At 55.6% G+C, this 24,268-nt stretch overlaps 1 pseudogene; it reads right to left on the bottom strand.

Moving 5' to 3' along the window:
- LOC119100237 (neurogenic locus Notch protein-like) overlaps positions 1-13,545 on the bottom strand; it is a 32,310-nt pseudogene extending 18,765 nt beyond the window's left edge.
- Between the last annotated feature and the right edge of the window lie 10,723 nt (positions 13,546-24,268).

The following is a 24,268-nucleotide window of genomic DNA, read 5'->3' as shown; positions in this document are numbered from 1 at the left end:
TGCTATGACGGCGCACGAAATGGGAAACGCTGAGGTGCACGCAGTCATCTAAAACACATTTGTGGTTCCGGTGTCCAACCTGACTCACGCTTGGTCACGCATGCGTAACGCGCCAGGTTACGCTCACCGTAACGCGCCAGGTTACACTCACCGCAGTTCGTTTGCCAAGTGGTGTTACTTTGCTGAGGCCATGATTCAGAACATCGGCAGAGTTTGGCTGTGCCTGAGGCTATCCTCACGTGGAGCGGGCATATCTCACGGGTCAGCCGATAGGAATACACGTCACGCTTTATCGCTACTGTGTTAAGGTGTCAACTAACGCCCATGGAAGACAATGAGGAAAATGGCATTAGCCTGTGTGCCAAAAACGACATTCCGGCAATGAACAATTAGGACAATGGAACGTGCCCTGCAAAAATGCCTGTTCATTTTTCCAGAGCCATGCTCACCGTCCGGACACATGACAAAGAAACCACGCTGCACGGAATTTCTTCCACGACGCACAGTGTAGCGAGCTTCCACAGCACGGCGCACGCATTCTGCGCAACATAGCCCCCTTCGCGACGCCCTGCGTCTTGGCTAGTCGGGGAGTGACAACCACCCCGAGTCACAGTCAGCGAGCAGCAGCCATCTCTCGACCAAGTCCACGGCGGCCCCAGGCGAGGGCCACCGTTGTCTGGTGACCGGCAGCCCGGTTCACTGAACCGACCGAGAACGGGAGAAGGCCCCAAGCAGCGCGAGGGGGGGGGGGGCGCAGCTGCCGCCGCCGGACACCTGTCTCACATCTCCGTCAGCGAAGGAGGGGAGCGATCGGACACGTCAGTGGTTGCGCGTCTGCCCCCGTCCCGCAGCCGCAGGACGCGCCGGTGGTGGGCCCACCCGAACCCTCCCAGCATTCCAACCTACCCTCGCTCCCCGCCGCGGCCGGAGGAATTCCAGCGCGAGGCCGCCCGCCGACGACAGGTCACATCGCCCCTGCCCCTCCCTCCGCGCCGCCAGCCACGCCACGGCCGTCCCCATTAGTCCGACAACGAGCTGTGAGCGCGTCGCCCGCCGGTCGCGACACCCACCGCTCAGCGGGCTGTTTATTTTCACAGGCCGCTATCGGCGCATCGCACCGTGTCCGGTTGCCGGCCGGCTGTTGTGCCGGTGGCGCGTTCAGGCGCGGCGCGCCTGAGGCGGGCGTCGCGGGAGCCGATGTGGCACCAGCGGCCAGCGACGCGCCGACGCCGGGGGTCGGAGGCCTGGAAGGGGGGGGGGGGGGCTGGACCCTACATCGTGGGAGAGACGGACTGCGACGGAAAACATGCACGTTCCGCTACACGAGGACGGTGCTGCACGCTGCAAAAGTGCCGCGCCGAGAATGCGGTCGCACATCTGGGCGGGGAGCGGTCCTGTGCCGCCGGCCGGCGGGCCAGCGCGCGGGCTCCCTTCCACGAACGCGCGCTGGCGTGCAGAGCGGCTCACGCTCACCATCTGTGAACATTTCGCCCTTCACCCTGCATAATGACACCCGCTGTGTACGGCACCGGCGTCCCCGCAGTCCGAGCAAACAAAGGAGTCATGCAGCGAGAAGAGCTCACACCCTTGAGAGCATCGCCGTAATTAGCGACACGCGGCCAGAACACGGCACCGGACTCGTCGATTAACTGCGCATCGTGCAGGCACTTCCACAAGGCGACCTCTGGTCCTACGGTCCGGCATATCCCACTACTAGGTCATTCGTAGAGCCATTTCCGTGCGCGGAAGGCGCCTCGTCCGTATAAGCGTGTGTGTGAGGGTAAGAGTGGAAGGGAGCGCCGCGGTCCCAGGACGCCCACATGTTGCGGCGTGGCGGGACGCGACGCGATCGCCTTCCTCGCGCCGCGATTGAAGCATTGAGGCGCAGCGTGCGCCGCCGGCCCTGGGCGCCCCACAAAAGCCGCGGCCGGGCGGCGGAGCGGGCGGCCGCGCTCCCACACGGCGAAGCGGCGGCTCCGGGCGGCGCCGCCGGCCCGCCCGTGACGCGGCACAGGCTCGGCCGTCCCCCGTCACGCCAGCGCCGGAGAGTGGCCGTCTTCGCCGCCGCCACGGCCGCGTCTCCGCCCTCCCTCCGCGTCTCCTGGCCCTCCTCGCCGCCGTCACCACCGCAGACGGTGATAGCGCAGGCCGGCGACTGCGGCACGGCACAGGCGGCCAGCACCACCGCTGTTCGTCGGTCGTTCGCCGGTGGGCGGCTCATCTCCGCGGATCACGCCGCCCGTCGGCCGGTGACGGGTACCGGCCGGACCCTGATAAGCCACCTCAGGCGGCGGCAAACACGGCGGGCGTATCTCGAACCGCGACGATCGCGCCGCCGCCGCCACCGCGGCCCGCCGCGGCCCGGACGGGCGCGGGCCCGCCGCGGCCGGCCGCCGCCTCCTCCTTACACCGGCGCCGAGAGTCGGACGCCGTTTTTGTCGTAATCCGAGCGCGCACCACTACCCGCAAACAGGGTGCCCGGCCGGCGGTACATAAACAGGTGGTGCCGGCCGGCTGAGTTACTGGAGGCGCCGGCTGCGGCGGCGGGCGGCGCTGCACCTGGACGCGGACCATACGGACCGAGCGGACGCCGGACCGCGCGACCGCCGGGCGGCCGGGCGACCGGGCGGCCGCGCTTGTGGCGGGCCGCTGGGTGCGGCGCAGAGGGGAATCTCTCCCTGGCGGCCTGCCGCGACCAGGATGCGTATGGCAGCGCGTGAGGGAGCCGGCTGCGGGTGGCGGGACGAACGGCCGGGCGGCCGAGAGATGGCGCGCCGGCCAGCTGACCCCTGAGCCCCGCCGCGGCGCCTCAACCCTGGTGCGCCCGCGAGAAGCGGCGCTCCTCGGTGGCCGGGTGCCAGAGGCGCCAAACGCATGACACAAAACCGCGACCCGAGAAGCTGGTGGCGTCGTCTCGTTGGCCCCAGGTATCAGAACGCGATTGGCCGTCGTATCGAGCACCTGGACCCAACAGGAGCCGCCGCGTACACAAACCTGGAATGTCGTGCACTGTGCTGTTAAACGTGAGGTTTCTCTGAAGCGATCTGTATGACTTGCACGACCTTGTCCTGGCCTTACGCGGTGACACCCAGATTTCCTACTGCGGTTTCTTTACTCCTTGTTTTGCTTTAGAGCTGCGTGTGTGATTTCGCGTGATTTCTGAGGTTGAGAGCGCAGCAGGGGAGGGAACGGTGGGACCATGTTGGCCTGGTGCTGGCTGCCGGCGGACCGCGATGGCCTGCCACTGGCACGCGGTCGGGGCAGTTGGCCGGCCAGCGCTGGTGTCGAAGACTCCCCAGCCGCCCTGCTGACGGCGCGTACTGTGCCCGGCGGCCCACTGGTCGGTTGGCCGCCGTTTGGCTGGGCGGCTCAGCAGGAGCTCGTAACTGACCCGGTCTGGGACACTGAGCGACACCCCGCGGACCACAGCGGAGATGGCCCACCTTCCTCCGACGGGTCTGGGATGAAGACAATCTTTTACCAGAAACCCCGACGCAGTTCACCTGGCACAGCCCATAAGCCCTTTACTAGATCAGTTACTAACTTCGACGCATATGTTTTTAAGGGACTGTCACCCAGCCACCAAACCAAATAGGAAGACATTTACGATGGAATCTTACAAACCTTCCGCATTTCTCAAGAAAAATAATACCACACGAACTTGGCGGGCATGGAAGATGCATTATAATGTAAAATCGTACCAAATGTAAGCAACGTTTCAGGTGCACCCATGCACAATTGTGCGGGTGAATGCCTGACAGCAGCGGTGCCTGCGGCGAGGTCGGCTCGGCCGGCGGGCAGCCGGCGGATGGGACGAGGACGCGCCGGCGCTCAGCCGGGAGGGGGGACAAGGACGCGCCAGCGCGCCACGCACGGGCCGGCTATCGGCGGCCGGCCCGGCCACCGCCGCTATCGCGACGATAACGAACGGCAGTCCGGAACGCGCCGCCGCCGCCGGCCGGGCGGACGAGAAAGCGGAGAGGCGCCCGCCGGCCGGCCGCCGACGCCGCCAATTACGGCGCGCTTTGGCCGGCGCCGGCGCGCCCGCCGCGCGGGGGTACTGCACCACAGCACGCCGTCTGCATGCCAAATCGCACTCCGGCCTTCCCATGCACAATTATGCTTCAATGAAGATGATTGGCGGCGTTCATAAACCCAGGGGCCGGACGGCGCGCGGCGGCGCGCCCTGCGACGCTGACGGCGCTCGAAAGACGGACTCGGCGCGGACGTGAGACCAGAGCCGCGCTTCGGGGAAGCGCTACATCCGGCGGCCGTATATCCACGGTGGCCTCCAAAGGTCTCCAATATCTGGGCACTTCAGATGGTGCAGTAAACACGAAAGGAACAACAGGACATAAAGGCAAGATAGCTGTTGGGAAAGTGGAATCACGACACATGATTCAGGAAACCTCAGTTGAGAGTGCAGGTATATCAATGAATGAACAGTTGGCAGCACAATGAAAAAGAGAAGGAAACCAGTTCGAGCACATCCGGTGTCGCGTTTCAGCCAAATCGCCGCAGCCCTGCCATGACTGCCTTGTCTCGTTCCTGACAGGGAGCGTACGGGTACCGTCATATCGCGAACCCCATGCAGGACTGTCGACCTTTTCAGGACGATACACCCCTTTGTCCTGCAGCCCACTCAGGCCGGCGCCAAACAGGCCGCAGCTGCGCAGGCCAGCCACGCGGCCACCCTCTTCCGAGGTGCGTCCTTTTTGCCGCGGTCGAGGGGAACCCGTGGGAAGCGGCGCGCGGGCCGCATTTCGAGGGGGACGGCGCGGCGCAGCGGTTTTTGCGCCGCCCGAAGCAGCCTAAGCTCACACTTACTTGCACACAGGGTCGGAGTTCCGCTGCTGCTCACAGCGCGCGCCATTTTTGCACGGGTTCGGGTGGCACGATCGAAAGCCTGAAACGGACCCAGAGGTGTCGGTCAGAGGGCGCCAGCGGCGGGCGGGACAAAGGCGTCACGTGAGAGCCGGCCGGCGACCGGAGCCGGGCACAGGCGCCGTGTCAGCGCCACTGGACCCGGGCCCCGCCCCGTCCACCGGCGGCCCGGCCAGCTGCTCCGGCCGGCTCGGGCCGCCGCGGAAGGCTCCTCCCCGGGCGAACACGCACTCGCACTCACACTCACATCACACTCACACTCACACTCACACTCACACCCACACCCACACATCAATAGGAAATGCCGCTCCACTTGTAAAACATGTCACTCATAGTGAAAACGGACACAAATTATGGCCACAATCCCTCAGAAATAATGCAACCACAGGCAACACATCAGCAAACCAGCTAACACCTAAAAGCACCAGCCACACCCCACCAAATGCAATGTATGCAGAGCCCGTTCCTAAGCCAAATTCACGCACTCTGCTGCACACACATGCGAGCCTGCACTAGTCTGCGATGCTTTAGAAACGTCACGTTGATATTCATGTGTCAGAGAAGGGTATAACTCTGCTGCTCGTTAATGCTCACTGGAAACCAGCTACCACAAACAATTACCTTCCACTACTTTCACTGAGATCAGAGCGCGCCGGATGCGTACCAGACAGGCTCCGGAGCTGGTTTGAGAGCAGTATCCAGCTACCCACTCGGCTTTTTGAGCACAAGTTCCACGATAACGTCATGACAGGTAACCAAACTCTGTCCCTCCATCATCGCTGTTGAGACACGTTTTGTCACGCTTTTAAGATTAGCCGGCCTACATGACATTCGGATCATAATAATGCCTTGCACGTTAGTGCATGCATGCATTTAAGTGCACGCTCTCCCGGAGTTTTCGTTTACAAAAGGCCACGTCGCAGCCGACGGTAAAACTAGGCTGAACCCCGGGTGGCGAGAAATTTTGCAATCTCCGAATTAGCCCGCATTATCATACAGCACTTGGGCACGCCTTAGGCGCAATGATCGAATCAGGGCGCTCAGCAAATTCGCCACACTAAAATCAACGAGCAGTGTTCTCTGTGCCCCCGTGTGTCGTCGCTGCACCTCTCCGCGAGCGAAGCCCCGTCCGTCCGACACCGGGCTCTGCAACCGTGACGCGCCGGAAGCGGCGCTCATTCAAACGGCGGCCCGGTCGGAAGTGATCGGCGCAGGTGCGCGCGCGCGCGGCGCCGCCGGCCCGTTTAAACCGGCGCCCCGACCGCCGCGTATCCGGCCACGCGACCGGGCACACGCCCGCCGGCGGCCGCGTCACGGCCGGGCGCCCAGACAGTCCGCTCCCCTCAGGGCGAGGGCACACGGCCGCCGGCGGCCACGTCGCGACCGGGTGTCCAGACAGCCCGCTCCCCTCAGGGCGAGGGCACACGGCCGCCGGCGGCCGCGTCACGGCCGGGCGACCAGACAGTCCGCTCCCCTCAGGGCGAGGGCACACGGCCGCCGGCGGCCACGTCGCGACCGGGTGTCCAGACAGTCCGCTCCCCTCAGGGCGAGGGCACACGGCCGCCGGCGGCCGCGTCGCGACCGGGCGTCCAGACAGCCCGCTCCCCTCAGGGCGAGGGCACACGGCCGCCGGCGGCCGCGTCGCGACCGGGCGTCCAGACAGCCCGCTCCCCTCAGGGCGAGGGCACACGGCCGCCGGCGGCCGCGTCACGGCCGGGCGACCAGACAGTCCGCTCCCCTCAGGGAGAGGGCACACGGCCGCTGGCGGCCGCGTCGCGACCGGGCGCCCAGACAGCCCGCTCCCCTCAGGGCGAGAGCCGCTGGGCCGGGTCGCCGCGGAGCGTACCGGCGGCGGCCCCTGCCCGTCCCGCTGGATGGCGTTGCGCTGACGCAGGCCGGGAAAGCTCCCGAAACGCCACATTCCACACGCGCCAGGTGTCCTCTGTACCAGCGCACGCAGACGTGGGAAACGGCTGCAAAATGGGGCGCGCCCGGCTGGCTGGCAGCGCCGGTGTTGCGGTGCCGCCGGCCGCCGCTGCAGCCGAACTCCGCCCGGCGGAGGGAGCAGCGGTGCGAGCAGGCCGCCGCCGACCCGACGACACACGCCCGCCGACCAGGCGGCGCGGTGTCAAACGTGGCGCGCCTCAACAGCCGCAGTGCGTTAACAAGACCGGACGATAACCTGGTGTGAGGTGTTGCTCCCTGCAATCAGCATAGCACGCGCATGACTGAAAGACTTGCGATCTAGGCGTCAGCTTCATTAATAGCAGGCCACGCGTTTCACCGAGCATACTGAGTCTGAAAAGCATTGGCCAGCTGAACACGTCCTGAAGTTACCTCTCTCGACCAAAATACCAAAATAGATTCCAAAAGACGGTTTTGTTTAGTCAAAACAAAGCCAGAGACACGTTCCCTAAGTTATCTCTTTAGAACAAACATATAGCTGGTTCCAAGAGACAGATTCTCAGTCAAAACAAAGCTACAACAGCTAAAAGATCGCTTCTTCTGTGCTTCGGCTTCGGCCATAATGCAAGTGGGACAACTTCGGACAGCATCGTTTTCAAACGCATTTCCGAGCCAGGTTGAGGACATTTTCTCCCGCTATGCCGCACCCCCTCAACTCAATTTGCGAAACTACACCAATGTTCTGAGTTTTGACGTCCAAACCCAACACATCTGCTCATACTGCTGAGGTCAGCGGTGAAAAACGCATTCTTTCCTGGACTTTATCCATCCAGAAAAAAATGTTCTCAATGAATCTACCGTAAGATCTCCTACTCATCTTGCAACCATTTTATTTAAGGGCACGTTATCGTTATCTCAGAGCTGAGACTTCACATCACAGCTACGGCTGGTGTCGAAACATGAGATGCCTCGAAATGGAGTGCCGCAGTTGTTGAAAATGTTATCGGCACCTCTGCCTCCCACATTCCATCTCTGGAACGTTATACACCCTAATCCAGGACTCCAAACCTCAAATCCAGCAGCGACCGCCCGATTCAGCCGCTTCTGCATGATACGCGCTCGACTGTTGTGCAGGAAGGAAACGCTGAGAATGCTATCTCGGTCGCACAAGGCTGCAGGTACGCGAGCAACCACAATGGATCTCTCGCTGCAGCTATCGAAACAAACGAATTCCACCCCCGAACTTTCCGGCCGCCTTTTTCTCCTAGCCCGCTTCTTTCCTTGTGGACGCCTCGCTCGGTCCGCGGCGTTCACGGCATCACTCTACTTTCCCCGTTTGCTGAGCTCACTCGATAGGAAAATCGCAGGCAGTCCTGGGGGCAGGTGATGAAATGGAGGCCCGGAAATGGGCCGGGCGATTGGGGGAGACGATGAGAATGAGCTGGGGGCGACCGGGGAGGTGCCGTAAATGCGGCGGAGAACACCGAGGGAGTCTAGGATGCGGCGGAGAACGAGGAGGGAAACAATCTCAGGCATCCCACGGCCGCCTGCGTCACTCTCAAGAGCTTCTGAGCAGAACTGAGTGTCACACCAGAACTGTTGAGCGCAACTGAGTGTCACGCCCGAACAGCTGCTGGTCAAGCCTAGCCTCTTCAGGCCATCGGCCTCGCACTTTTCGCTTTCCGTTGTTGCTGGGGGCGCCGAATCGCGCAGTGAGAGTTTATGCGACGTTCATCACCCGTCTGCGAGACCCCATGCATGTCCGACAGCGCTCAAATCCCAGCAATCGGCGCGACACGCGACCTTTATGATAGTCAAATTACCTAGCGACGCATATAGCTGTTCACAATATCAGACTTGCAATCCACCACGCCGGCCGTCACGGTACGCAATGCGATTAAGAGCGCATCACTGCAGCGGCAGGAAATCCGCTGTTGGCCGAGCCCGCGGCGAAACAAAAACTCGTGAGAGCGGCGTCGGTTCACCGCGGGCCACATCTGGGGGACACGCGGCGCCCAGACAAGTGGCGCAGCCGTTCCCACGCTCGGCGCTCCCCCTCCCCCTTCCCTCCAGTGACGTCACGCATACGCAGCGGAGGCGGCAGCCACGGATCGCGGAAAAAAACGGCGGAAATTGGCGCCCGTTTTAAATAAACCCATGCCATGAGGGATAAACACCGGGCGAAACGCGACGCCTGGCCGTCGTCAGCTCGCCGGGCCGCGTCACCCCTGGTGCTCCCTCCCTCTCCTCCCTCAACTCAGCAGACAGCCGACGTCGTAGCGCAACGTCCGTGACAGCACGTTGCGTTCGGCACCCGCCACCGGCCGGCTTTCGGCGCACGCGAACGCCGGCGGAGGCGTGTCGGCCGGCCTATCTGACGGTGGCGTGCGGGAGCGCGGCGCCCAGCGCGGCCGACCGCCGCTCTTGGGCACGCCACCCCACGCCGCCCCCTTGATACGCCGCCGTTTCCCACCGGTCCTGCCACGGTCCCTCCCCCTCCCCACGTCCTGACAGTCGCTGGCCAGCAATGCCGCCGGCGCTAATTGCGAAACAAAGAAGCGCGCGCGCCCACACCGCCAGTCGCCCTCCCCTTTCGGACGCTGATTTTTATTTCAGAGCGCAGCAGTTGTTATCCAATTGTCACCGACACTGGGGTGGATCTGCCCCCCGACAGCTATTCACAGACCGGCGTTTCAATCAGCCTCGCGCTGTGAAATGAAGTTGCAGGAGCGCGTCGGGTTTAAAATCGGTGGTCGTGCCCCCTCTGTCCCAAACCGCAATTCCCACGATCCGACGCCCTTTCACTTGCAAAGTCCATTAGCAGTCGGGTCCGATCGGGGCGCACGGCCTGTAAACAATATTAAGTCGCCATTAATTGGTGTCAAACCACGTCTCTGTCACGGTTTAGCCTCCGCGAAGGCTGTTGGAGATGGCGAGCAGATATCAATCGCCCAGGGGGCTGTTCATGGATTTCATAGCGGTCCAACAAGCGACCGGGATGGACCGGACAGAGCGTGACCAAGACACAACCAGGCGCGGATTGGGACGGAAATCTCGAGTCACAACCGCGCCATCCCGCAGGGCTTCAGAGCGTCTCCGTATAAGCCGTGCCTACCGACGTTCTCTGACTACTGATGCTCTCAGATGAGCCCGTCGTGGGAAAGGGCAGCACTCTGGGTTGCATTTGTCCGCCGCTGATAGCCTCGAATGCATTACTTACTTGATATCGATATCGCTCCTCAAATGACCCTATCATTTGTTCGCTCCTTTTAAGGTACCGAAGTCCTCTACGCAAGAACCCGTTACTCGCGATACCCCTGCGAATCACACCACTGGGCACATACCAACAGACAGCAGGCAAGCTATTCGGGCATACTAAATATCTCAGCTTGATCATTTAGTGCTCACGCAATATTACCAGTGAAAATGTTAATAATGAACTCAATATCAACTCATTCAATGCGAAGCTGACTTTTGAATGTTTCAAAGGTCAGCTGCCCAGTGCTGCCCCTGGGCAGATCCGTGCTCGCACGGCAACATGAAAAAGGCCAGGCAGTTGGAAAGCTTTAAATAAACTATCCTTCACAAAAATGAGCGTTCCGTTCTTTTCTCACAATCACCACTCCATTTAAATGAGAATCATGTCCTGTACTGGGACGCGGTGAAGACCTGAACGATGGCACGAGCTGGACCAAAAACTTACATTCCTAGGCGGCCGCGTAAGAGAAATGAATAACCCTCCATTGGTTGTACAGTCGAGACAGCAACTATGCATCAGGACGCCTAAATTTTGCAGCCTGATGACTACGGCCCGTACGCGCCACCCTGGTCTCCATAATGTAACCAAAAATAGCCCGGAAAAGAGTACTACGGAAAAATACCAATGCCGAAAGCATGCGAAACCTCCCCATTGGTCATCGGGAATGAAATGGGAAGCGTCTGTTTGGGCACCTGCCATACTTCCACTGTCAGACTGTGTTTGGAACAAAGGACCTCTGGCGAGTGAGAGGCAATTCATCGGAGGAGTCGCGCCGTGACGTCACAGGATGTCGCTACGTTATTTGTTGTTTGGTCGGTATGATGACGCTTATAACGAACGTAGTTGGGGACAAACAATGAGTCACGGACCAGACTATGGACGGTGTGGGTCTGTGCACCAGACATCTAACTTCTTTCCGTAGACAGACGGAACGAAGTACACATCCACAAGTCCCCGGATAGAACCATTTCGTCACATCTTTCTGTCCACCGCTAGCATGCGAGAAAACGCCGATAAGGGAAAACTCATCAACAGTCGCCGCCCTGCTGTCTGATCTATAACATTCCCGTCTAGTGAACAGTGGTGCCGCACATCTGAAGGCGGCATAAACCGCTACGATTCCAGCCAGCAACAGCTGTCAGATCCAGGCTGTTGGGATGGAAAGGACACGGCAACGCGCGCCGATTGCAGTTCCCGCGGTCAGAGACCTGTCGTCTGGCCGGAGCGAGTTCTCGCCGCGTTCCGTCCTCCCCTCTTTCCAGTACCCCACGGGTATGTCGCCCCCGAGCCCCGTCAACAAGTGGTCTAACGGCTGGAATCGATCACGTTTGAAACTCTGTAGGAGGACGGGGAGGGGGGGGGGGGGGCGCACAGCAGCTGTTTGAGGCCACATCCGCCGGCCGGTGCGGACTGGTGGGACCCGGGCGGCGCCCCGGCATGGGGGCCGCACCACACGCGCCGCCGATCCCGTGAACGCACGGCGGTCGGCATCGGGCACTGGCCCCGGTCATTGCCGAGCACTGACACTAATCACTGGCGAGGCCTTGACGCAGAGCACTGGCGAAACACCGCGAGTTCCACCTTCCGTGCGTTGCGAGAGGGGGGGGGGGGGGGCGAGAGCCAACGTTTAGATTCGAGTCCGCTCAATCATCTCCGAAAGATCGAGAGCCAGACGCATTCAGGCACTCCGCATTCTTGGGGATCCTTGGCATGTTGCCCGCAAATCGTCCAAGTTGTGTTTATGCGGGGATCTGGAAGTGGCAAGTCGGTCGTTCCGCCCCACGATGTTGATACGGTAATAGTTCATTAGGCAAATTTTAACTCCATGGAATGCTTCCTTGCGACGCTCCCCACCAAGGCCTTCGAAAAGCTATATTAGTCAGAATGTAATACGGAAGGTTTCTAGTCATTTCATGGTTTATATCGGGCTTTATCACCACCCAAAGCTCCAAACCCCCTCCGGGCGCACCCATTACAGGATTCTTCTACTTTTTCCAAGGTTCCCATATCTCGCAGGGTCTCGCAGGGTCTCCAGGTCACAAGTCCAGTCGCGTCTTGCGCAATGATAGCCTCAAATGACTTTTAGTAGTCTCTTAAAGGCATGTACGAGGTCTCCGGACGTTCTTCTGTCCCAGCACTCTCCGACATCCAGGTTGTTCTATGGTTGCCTGGGCCTTCTCACAATCTGCAGGCCTCCCGTAATTCGGGAAGTCGTTCACAAGATGGACCTTTGTTCCCAGACTCTGCGTAATAAGGGTAATTCTTTTTTAAGGATGCCGTCTCCCCTTCATCCACGCCTGTGAACCACGCAAGGATCCGCTCATCGAAACACCACCGCACCGTACCATCACAGCCCAGTACAACCATCATTCTGCATTACCCGGTCCTCTCATCTATTGAGTTGTGCACTGCGCAAGCATACTATGCTCTCGACAGTCCCGCCGATCAAAGATCACACAATGCCAACAGGAAATCACATGACTATTGCATGTGCAATCGCTCTTCACCGATCAGTTTTGGCACTTGATTGGGATTGACAGGGGGAGATTTCGCTTCCCAAAAGACGGCGATGAGTTACTGGCCCTGGATGGACTCCTGATCCCCCATCCTTCCAGGATGCCTTCCTGCATTAAGTGCTTCAAACACATACTACCAGCGTTTGGTTCCCGACTGCAATGTTACGGCCATGCTGCAGGTAGGACTGTTTCTGCCCTCATAGCGTCATGCTGAGGCCAGAATTTTGCTGAACCAACTGCACACGGTAATCCCAAGCACCAACTGGTTTATAGAATGTACCCCCATACCCATGTCTTCCCAGTATGATGCAGTAATACACCACGTATAACACTCGGCGTCGTCATATATTCCATACTCTGTTCCTTGGGCAAGCGTGGCAAAATACGCGTTGTTCGAGCTTATTGTAATAAAAAAGATTGCGATCTTGAGCCAGAATGCTACGGCTCTTTACAGTAAAAGTAACACAAGATGTTTTCCTTGTGGGCCCGGCCAGGCCAACGTCGGGGTCGCCAGGCGTTTCCTTCCCAGCAATGTGGTAAGCGTACCGCTAAATATCGCAACTGGATCCCAACCAGTCTCCCCCATGCGGAGGAGCGCAAGGGGTCCTGCGCGGAGGAGCACGAGGAGCCCTACGCGGAGGAGCGTACGAAGCGCATTTAGGCACCGAATTCGCGCAAGCAGGCGCACCGCTGCGGGTTCCGGGCATTAAATGCCGTAGTCGGGGCCTGCTTCATAGCGGACTGTGCGAGGCAATAGCAGGATGAGCCTGCGGCTTACCTTGAGACGGATCCAAATAGAAAACCAGCAGGATGCAGGCCATCCAAGAACCCGCCTTTAAATCCATGGCTGGGTCTGATATGCGGCACGCTATTTCCGCATATACATATCACTCGCCTTCAAGCTAATGCCCAAAACACTAAAACAAACGCAACGGCGTCCTATCCTCACCGCACGCGGCGACCGCGGGCACCCGCGCGCACCGCTCCACGACCACTGGCGCCCGGTGCAAGTAGTTCCCGGAGCGGGCAGTGAGCATGCGCGCACCCTCGAGGCGGGATGTGGGAAAGTTAGCCCGGTGTGCAGAAAGTCCCAAGGATAACTTTATTTTCATCTGATGCTGCCAATCGTGTGGCTTTGTGGTGGGAAACGGCGCTAACTTTTCGATTTTCCTTTTTTAGAACCAGACAATATAGGACCAAAGGATGAACTATACGCCTGTTGGAATGAGTGGTCGGTGCCGAAAGACGCACCAGACCTCCTACACCAAGCTCCTCGCGCTTCATTAAAGGTGGGAGGAGAGGGGACTGTGCTGTGCCGCGCATCGTTTAATGCGCAAGAAGAAGAAAAGGCGTGGGTTGTCTCGACCAGAAGCGCACACAGAGAGGGCGGGGGGGGGGGTTCACAGGGGGCACGGGGCCCCCATTTAGCTCCGACGTGCCCTCCAATGCCAGGCAGAAGGCCCTGCGCGGCTGATCAGGGGCACCGGAGACGTATACATTACATATGTCAGGCAGACACCACCAGCACCGCACGGTCGGCTCCGTGTTGGCATCATGGGGCTGAGGGCAGGCGCATTCCCCAAGCAGGGACGTTAGGGAGTCAGCAATTTGCACTGTTCGGGGCCTCAGCGTCTATCAGGGACCCCACAACGCCCAACAGGAGCCCTGTGCTGGCAAGGGGCCCGAGTCGGCCGGAGGCAGTGTTCAAGGAGGCCCGAAGAACCTAGAGGGCTCACCGGGACCGACGATCAAGGGCCCGAAGGCTTAAAGGCACAAAGTGTTGATCGGGTCTTATTCAGGGTCTCCATCCTACAGGAATGACCCTCTAATGACAGTCAGAGAGCCCTCTGCGCCAGTCGGGGACCCCTGAGTCGGAATGGGCCTATATGTCGTTCAGGCACCACCAGTATCACACAGTCAGCTCCGTGTCAATACAAGCCTGAGGGTCCACTTCCCAATTAGCTACAAAGCCGGAGGGCAGAAGTTTACACTGGTCGGTACCCCTGTATCTGTCAAGGGCCCGCAGTGCCTAACAAGGGGTCCTGGCTCGCAAGGAGCCCCAAGCCGAGCAAGGGCAGTGTTCGGTGAGGTCCAAAGAGGGGTCCGGGCGGCCCGACAGAACTAACGATCAAGAGCTCGGTTGGAGGGCACAGGGGCCCGGAGGACTGGCTGTAGATCACAACAAGAATCGCGACCCTACGGACCGCGACCTAAAATGTCAGTGAGAGGTCCTCTTGCACCATTTGAAGACCCCCTGAGACGATGCAACTGTCTCGGTCGGCGAGAGACCACGAGCACTGAACAGTTGGCTCCCTGTCAGTCTGGACCCGAGGGGCCCATTTGTCAAGCAGGAGCAAGGCCAGGGACCATGACTTGCATTGGTCTGAGCCCCTGAAACAATGGATGGAGCCCTGCGTCGATCACAGGCCCACAGTGCCTAGCCGGGGGTCATGTACCAGCTGGTGGCCCGAGTCGGTCACAGGCTTTGTTTGAGGAAGTCCGAAGGGGGTATGAGGGGACCCTCGGGTCCAAAGATCAGGGGCCCGATGGAAAGAATGAAGGGCCCAAGGGGATGGCTGTAGGTCATATTTAGTACTTCCTCTAATAGTGCTGTGATTTCAAACGTCAGTTAGAGGGTCTCCTGCACCGATTTGTGACTCCTAAGACAGAGCGTCTTATGTCCGCCAGAGATCACCAATACCGAGCAGCCGGCTTCGTGTCGGCCTGATCTCTAAGGGCCCATTTCCCAAGCAGGAACAATGTCGGGCCCGTGATTTGCATTGGTCGGGCCCCTGCATCTTGTGTCGGTCAAGAACCATTGCCTAACAGGATGTTCTGTGTCAACCAAGGGCCTCGGGTCGGTCAAGAGAACACTTGCTCAACAGGGACGGAGACGGGACCCCCCCCCCCCCCCACCCGAATTACAGGGGATCTCTTGCGTTGGTCGAGGCCCTCTAACAATGAAAGGCAGCATTGTAGCACATGATGACTGTTCACATTGAGACAATGGAAAGGTCCTGTGCCAGTCAGGAACCCTGACTTAGGGTCCCCAGAACCGAACAGCTGGCCCTCCAGTCCGATTCCAGTATGGACCCGTTAAGCCGAACTGGGGTCCATTCGCCAGTTATTGGACCACCTGTGGCAATCATGAATGTTGTTGCGTCAATGAGGGTTCCTGTGTCGATCCAGTGCCAACTGCGCGGCTCAGAAGGCCTTCTGCGTCAGGAAGGGACTAATGCGATATGATATGATATATATATATATATATATATATATATATATATGTGTGTGTGTGTGTGTGTGTGTGTGTGTATGTATATCATATCCTTTTAAGGGCCTCCGGATAGATCAGGGGGTCCCTCCCCGTGTCCCCAGAACGACAGCCGGAAGACACCCCGCAGTGGAACGGAATGGTACTTCAGCCCTTACCGGGAACAGTAGAGTGCCTCCAAGTGTTCTACTGAAGGGACAACCTTGCCCGGAAATAAGGGGTCTCATTTATGTTAAAAAGAGTGGGTCGAAATGAGTTTAAAAACCAACAAGGCCACGCCATGTTTGCCTGAGAATGTTCATACCTTTGCAGAATCGATTCATGAAACAAATTACGTCAAAAGGTTTGAGCCTGCGCGCCGGAAATCTCAGAATCAAGAACAGTGATGGCCTGGGTTGCAGTTTCCGGAAAACCGAATGGCGTTGGCCAGTGCATGCAACAAAACGCGCCCCGCGCGAGCAAGAACGACAATCGTGAAATAATGGTTTTGCATGTTCCTCAAAAGTTATTCGCACCATTCAAAAATAAATCTTTTTTACAACTTTGAGGTTGTCATCCTGACAGATGAACAGTTACAGCAACACGAAAAGAAGATATTCTCTATTTACGCTTCCAGTTCCACTATCAGCCAGCACCACTTCGCGGTGCTGTAAATGCCAATCCGCTCTTAACATCAATCTAAAAATTGCACGGGTGAAACACACACCCGGAGTGCCTTCCAAATGTACGGTTTGATGTCCCAAAGCGTTCTAAGGTACGTCTCTCAGATGCCTCACCGTTTGCATCCAACCGCTGGCCGCGGTTTAATATTAGCTACAAGACCAACGCTGCGCGGCGTACAAGACTGCAACGCCTGGTGTGGATATTTTTGTTCCTGGGATTTGTGAGAGCGCATGTTAAAAACTGCGAACATAATTCGTGTCACTAATTGATTATGACTGAATGTTGAAGATTTCCTGACAAAAATGGCTTGGCCAAGCTGACACAAATTGTTGACCTATTTTGATGTAGATCTACATTCGCGCGGTCCATAGTACCCTTGTAGAAGCCAGCTAAAAATTATGATGAGCACCTCAGTTCTCTCGGTTTAGAAAGAGTCCAATGGACCATTGTAAAGTGGAGTGCGCCGGCGTTTACTTTCATTACATTGTTCGAGGTATGACTTCGTCTGGACACGGACCCAAACAGTCGCCTCCATGTCCATCTGTGTCCTTGGGACCCATTTCCCAAGCAGGGACAAGGCCGGGCCCGCGATTTACATTGGTCGGGGCCACGGCAACAATGCGGGGCTCCTGTGTCGTTCAGGTGCCCACAGTGCCTGGCAGAGTATACGTTGTCAACGATGGGCTTCGATTCGGTCCGGGGAAGATTTGCTCAACAGGGACGGGGACGAGACCCCGAATGAAAGAGGGCTTCTTGCGTTGGCTGGAGCCCTCGGACAATAAAAGGAAACATGAGAGCTTTTGGCGATTGTTCACATTAAGGAAATGAAAGAGTCCTGTGCTAGTCAGGACCCCCAGTACCAAACGATGGGCCCTCCAACCCAATTACAGCATAAGCCCGTAGACAGATTTTAGCCCGTAGGCTCACACAGTGACAGATTTTTCATGCGCTTTGATTTCGCTGGCTTCTTTTCAAAATGTAAGACTTGTCGCAGTATTCTAGGTGGAACCAAATTGGGAAGCTTGACATTTTCAAAAACAATATGACAAAAACATAAAACCAGAGATTCTCTTTTAAGAACCAAGCGACGTAATAAAGGTCCATCTGTCTTATGTTTCTTATCTGGGCCCTGCTCCCGTCCGCCGTCGGCGGCCACTGCCCCGGCCGGACTTTCTCCCGCATGACTGACTGCGAACTGATCGCATGGCTGTTTTGTTGCATATTTCTGGATCACCATTACTACCAATTGATGTGTAAAACATTTGCCTGCGACGGTATCTTTCTCCGAATTATCTTGCCTCACACCACACCACGGCAGAAAAATAGCCCCCGGGAAGCTGCGTACCTTAGATATGAATCGACCCAATGGACGTTGCCCATCATTCAACGCAACGATTTGTAAACCGATAGAATTCAGAAGCTTTGCCAGAATTTTTTATCTGGGTTCAACGGACATTAAGGACATCGCGAAAGTAAATTAGATCGACATGTCTGATCAAAATTTGAAGATAAAAATTTGATTGCAGATTGAGTGGCCAACAATGTATATTAACATGGCCAACCCATGCTTGCCTGGAAATGTGCACTATTCAGTCAGAACCGATTACTGATGGAGTTTATGTAACGCGCTTTTTAACACGCGCGTCCTCAAAATCTTAACAAAAACCTCCGCACCAGGCGTTGCAGTCTCCATAGTCCACGGAGCCTTAGCCCAGCGGTTAACTTTTAGCGTTGGCCCGCGGGTGGACGAAAATGATGACACTTCTAAAATAGTTGCCTTTTAACACATAAACCGATTAGAAGTACAAGTTATGTGACGTAATTCTGAGCATGCGCGACCGAGAATCTTAGAAAAAAACCTCGACCCCGGGCGTTGCAGCCTCCGTAGTCTTCGCAGCGTCGGCCCAGCGGCTAATACCGAACCGTGGCCAAAGTGTGGGCGAAAATCATTTCGCTTCTGAAGGCAGTATCTTCGAACGCTTCATGGCATCAAATCTTACATTAAGAAGGCAGTCTGGGCTCTGGGCAGATTTTTAGACTAATCATAAGAACGGATTGGCCCCTAAAGCACCGCGCAGTGGGGCTGGTATCTAGAAGTTGAACTGGAAGAGTAAAGGAAGTATTTCTGTGTTTCGTGTTTCTGTAATTATTAATCTGTCCAGGAGACAGATTAGCACGACGCCTTCCTGGTGGCACTTGCAGTGGCCGAAGCCGTTCGGTTTTGCGGAAGCCGCAGCCCAGGTCATCGATGTCCTTGCTCTCGTGGCTGTGGGCGAGCATGTTCAAACCTTTTGATATTATTTGTTTCACAGATGCATTCTGTAAAATGACCATTCTCAGGCAAACATGGGATGGCCTTGTTCGTTTTTTAAGATCATTTCGACCCACTGCGCTGAACGATAATGAGACCGCCACTCTACTCAACAATAACGAGACCCCTTATTTCTTTCCGAGCAACGGGCCTCCTGAGTAGAACACCAGGTGCACATTGCCGTTTCCGGTCAAGGGCTGAAGGGTCACTCCGCCCCATTGCGAAGCGTCTTCTGGTTGTCGTTCTGACGACAGGGAGCAGGATCTCCTGGTCCGTCCGGAGGCCAGAAGAAGGATATATCATATCACTTTGTTCAGAAGGCCTCCCCGACACGGGAGACCTTCTGACCCACGCAATTGGCCCTGGACCAGCACAGAAACCCTCACTGACGCAACAACACCCCTGATCGCCGCAGGCGGTCCAATAATTGTCACATAGACTCCGGTTTCATGTTTTATATTTAAATAAACGGCATACAAATTGATAATATTTGACAAAGAAACTGGAATAGTGCATATGTTCAAAGCAAACATTACCATGGTTGTTCAATACTCCAGTGACACCGTGAAATTCATACAAGACGGATATAAAAGGTAGAATAGCAGATCAGTGACGTCATGATCAGCTGGTGAGATAAAGGAAAGGCACGGTTTCATTAAGCATAGTCAGCATGTAAACACCAATGCCTGATCACTGGGGCTTTACAAACAGGTCGAGTCAAGGCTTATGCTCATGATAACAGTTCGGGTTTAAAGAGATCACTCGTTTCTCATTACATATCATGTTGTTTCATACCATTTGTTGTGTTGTTCCTTATATGGCCACAAGTCTAAAATGTAACTTGTAACGGTTCTTCAATGAATATATCTTAAACATGATTGGCAAAGATATCAGGTCCTCAGGTTCACCAAGGGAATGTGGGCTAGATGTGGTCATGGTCTTTGTTGTTACCCTACACTAGTCATCAACTGATTTTTTTTAAAGACAGACATGTATAGCTATACAACAGGAGTTCTCAGGGACATTCATCATCTTGCATTCAGAATATGGTTATGAAAAAGATGCAGAAATAGGTCACACTGCTTAGCTTAACTGAACGAATAACGGGTTCAGAGAACCTGTTATATCTGAATGTATCATTTGCTGCTGGTTCCTAATTTAAGGTAAGCTTTATGGTTGCATGTAAATGACGTATCACAAACATGTTGCATATATAATTAAAATATTATACCTTGTGCAAGGCACAGACCTGTATACAATTCAAGGTATCTTAGGTAGTTGTGCCATGGTTAAGTAAGCCTATGCGATATACGCGCGCTCTCACCGGCATCAGAAGACTGGCGTCCCGGTGACCGCTGACCGCGGCGGCACGTCGGCCGCCGCCTCCGGCGGTCGGCCGCAGGGGCGTGCCCAGGCACGCCCAGGCGCGCGCACCAGTACCGCAATACACCACACTATCTCTCCAGCTTGCGAGTCCATAGGTGTCCGCCTCCCCCCCCCCCCCCCACACATCGTGCAGACTACACGGTTCATTCGCCGTATCGCTCAGGGGGACGACCTCGCCTCTCGGGAGGCGTTCATATTGTCCAAGGTACAGAATGTCCAAAGGTACAGAATGTCCAAAGTGCAGTATGTCCAAGGTACAGAATGTCCAAAGTTCATAATGTCCAAGGCACACAATGTCCAAGATGAGAAATAACTTCCAAAATGGCGCAGGGTAGAAGGGGCCCGTTTCATAATGCCCAGTGTACAGAATGACCAAGGTACAGAATGTCCAAAGTACGGAATGTCCAATGTACGTATTGTCCAAGGTACAGAATGTCCAAGAACCAGAGCTTCCAAAATAGTTCTTGGCGCGGCCGCCAGGCCGTGAATAGTCGCCCTTATTGGTAGGCGGCGTTGCCCCGCCCAGCGTCGGCCGAGCGCAAACAGTCGACGCCAATGCGAACACTACTGGCGTGCGGTCGGGGGGTCGCATGGCAACAGATTAATTTCCCACGCCGGTGCAGAGATGGTGTCAGATGCTGTTGGTAGGCGAGGCCGCGCTCGACTTGCGAGTGATCGTTGCAAGTGTGAAAGTGTCGCAGCGTTGCCCTTAGCTGTCGTGGAACTTGCTCTATGTCTGACTGGGGCGTTTTCGCTGTTTGGTCATAGCCTTATGCAACTAGAACCTCTTGTTGCAACTGCTGTTTATTCTAAACGATCGCTGTCACATTTCCACCACAATTGGCCTACAGCGTCCAAAGAAGTAAACCTTGCAAGAAAGGGGAAAGTATGGGTATCAATAATTTATGCTTCTTACCGGGTCAACGGCCTGTTTCTGATCAATTATCACTGGGATCTAGGTCAGAGGTGTAACATATTACAAAGCACGCTACATTACAAATCATAGGATATGGTACAACGAATAGCCATTTGTGGTCAAGATACTGCACATGATACCATTTAGAACAATTAGCTGATGCATCAACAAATGGGTGAAGACTTTTCATTGATGTGAATTCCCCACATCAATTTGTTGGGTCTGTCAGGGGCGCCAGGAGATATAAGTTGAGGAAAGGCTTTTCCAGAGGACTTCCTGAACAACATGGGGTCTCCTTTCAGGGGGGGGGGGGGGGGGGGCTTCCAGGCCTGGTCCTTTTGGAGCGGGCACCGATGCATGTGACATGTGAGGCCTCATTGAACTGGATCATGAATTAATATTCATGCAAATCTATGTCGACAAGAAAAATCCAGAATAGGGGAGTGCGTAAATGTTTAACTGTGTTGAAGTCTAGTTTCAGTGCGTAAACGTGACACCGATCAAGCCGTGAACAAGTAATCCTAAATGGGGGGCCAAACGCATAGAAATACGTCCAAGTTGTCAAAACATGGCTGTTGTCCTCTACGGCTGTCCATTCAATCCCCGAGCCAGTAACTCATAAAGCAACGAAACAATTTCGCCGTTGACGAAGCAGCAACGGTGAGCTTGTCTCCCGAGCTGGGAAAGATGAGGGTCAGAAAAACTATGTTCGGAAGGCTCAATGCCCGGCAGATCTATACGGGGAATACCCACACTCGGATTGCCCACGCTCAGGAGGTTTCGGAAGAACCATCTACTCCCCCAGATGAGACTCTAAAAGGAAATGGGGCAAATAGCGAATGTGGAGCGCTGATAGCGAATAACAGGGGGGCTCAAACCAACCCACACCGGAGCATGTGGACTGGGCAACACGCACTAACTGATTGAGGTATGGCGGCGTTTCTGCTAGTAAAAGTCCCACCAGTCCAATAGGAGGCACTGATTAACCAGTCATGTCATGAGATCCCGCCGGGTTGAGAGATGACTGTGCTTAGTTTCATGTATCTAGGAAGTTAGTCTGTAAGATGGGCGAAATCTGAGGACAACCTCGGTTTTTTAGATATGCTCGCCCCACAAGGGAAGTCGGTGACACTGCCTCTGTTCATCGCATGAGAGCAAACCTAGAAATCTATCAATCGCTTAAAGAAAAAGGCAACGCTTACACGTGTGCTAACCGTTAAAGTTTAAAACAGTACCGTAACACACACGCGCACACGCACACACGCACGCACGCACGCACGCACGCACGATTTTTTCTCACAATTATGAAATATATGCCAAAACACAGGGACGTCAGAATACCGGGAGGCCCGTGGCTACGCCAAGATTCTATGCCAATATTTCCAAAATATTATGACAAATCCATAGTTCCAGGTAGTGCACGTGGTCACCTGTGAATAAGTTACCGCATAACGCGCGACTCAAAAGGCCTGCGAATGATCGCAACTGTTGCAAATCTGTGCAGATCCTCACAAGAAAAAGTATTAAAATAATCAAGCATGCAAGCTTCTATATACTAATGTAAGGCACACGGCACTATGATAAAGCTTGCACGAGACATCAATGGCTGGGTCGGAAGGTTTCGATGGACTGTAGCACAGATCAGAAAGCAATTCGCCACAGGAAATCAGTGTCAAAATCAATCAGCAGACAAGTATGTAACAATCAGCATTTCACGATGGTGCTTGCGAGTTTATCCTCTGTCAACGTTTACCGACACGCAGCGATTCTTATATCCTTGGTCCGCGTTGTCTTATGCCGTTGCTGAAATGTGCACCTAAAAGTTTAAGTATGTTATAATGTGTGCCATTGGTGCACGTATGTCGACTTCTTCCTCTCCTAATTGTGAGCGTACGCTCTCCGTAGATGTGTCCCCAGGTGTTCATTAAACAAGCCTGAGTGCCATGCATTATTCTTCTCACATACAATTTCACCGGAAAAAAGAGTACAAGACATTTTGTGTGCGTCCTGTGCGTACGGAACCATATACCATATATTGTGGATTCTGCTCTATTCTGTGCATTTTACTTTCGGTATGTTGAGACCATTGGTGTAGGAACGGGGGGCCAGGGGACCATGGACCCCCCCCACTTTTCAAGGTGTGGGGCTTCCAATGTTAACTGCCCCACCCCCTCCACTTTTCAGATTAAGGTTGCATTTGGCTTACTTTTGCACTACATATAACATGCATGCCGATTTACCTAGTTCACCAGACATTGCCCCTAAGATGCGTTGCTGCGTCATCTTTCTCGTTTACTCATTGGCCATCGCTTAGTGTAACAACCGCGAGGCAGACGCCGCACGCGATGGAGACTGCAACGCCGGGCGTCGAGGCTGTTGTTGCTATGACTTGGGAGCGCGCATGTTCATCACCATATTACGTAGTTTTCTTTTCAGTAATCAGTTAATGACATGGTCTTGATCATATTAAGACGAACATGGGTTAGCCATATTAATAGAATTAGGAACCCCATTTCATCTACAATCTACCATCACGGAAAACTCAATATCTCTGAAGAACACAGAAAAGCACGGAGCTAGAGTCTATGTGACAAATAATGGACTATCTGCGGTGATCAGGGACGTTGTTGCGTCAATGAGGGTTCCTGTGCTGATCCGGGGCTAACTGCGCGGGTCAGAAGGCCTCCCGTGTCAGGGATGGGAACAATGTGGTATGATATATCCTTCTAATGGCCTCCGGATCGACCAGGCGATCCCACCCGGTGCCGCCAGAATGATAGCCAGAAGACGCTTTGCGATGGAAGGCCCTTCAGCCCTTGACTGGGAACGGTAATGTGCCCGTGATGCTTTACTCAAGGGGCCCTTACCCGGAAGGAAATGAGTCTCATTATTGCTGAGTAGAGTGGGATCTCATTACTGTTGAAAAGGATGGATCGAAACAAGCTTAAAGGCGAGCAAGTTCATGCCATGTTTGCCTGAGCACGCTCATTTTTTCAGAATGTACTAGTGAAGCAAAGTACATCAAAAGGCTTGAGCACACCCGCCCGCAACCTAGAGAGCAAGGACAAGAATGGTCTGGGTTGCAGCTTCCGGAGAACCAAAAAAGTTTCGGCCACTGCAAGTGCCACCAGGCGGCGGGCGTCGTGTTAATCTGTCT

The sequence above is a fragment of the Pollicipes pollicipes genome, unplaced genomic scaffold (genome assembly GCF_011947565.3).
Source record: "Pollicipes pollicipes isolate AB1234 unplaced genomic scaffold, Ppol_2.1 Scaffold_4881;HRSCAF=5763_pilon_pilon_pilon, whole genome shotgun sequence".
Lineage (NCBI taxonomy): Eukaryota > Metazoa > Arthropoda > Thecostraca > Pollicipedomorpha > Pollicipedidae > Pollicipes > Pollicipes pollicipes.
This window is presented reverse-complemented; position numbering and strand designations above follow the sequence as displayed.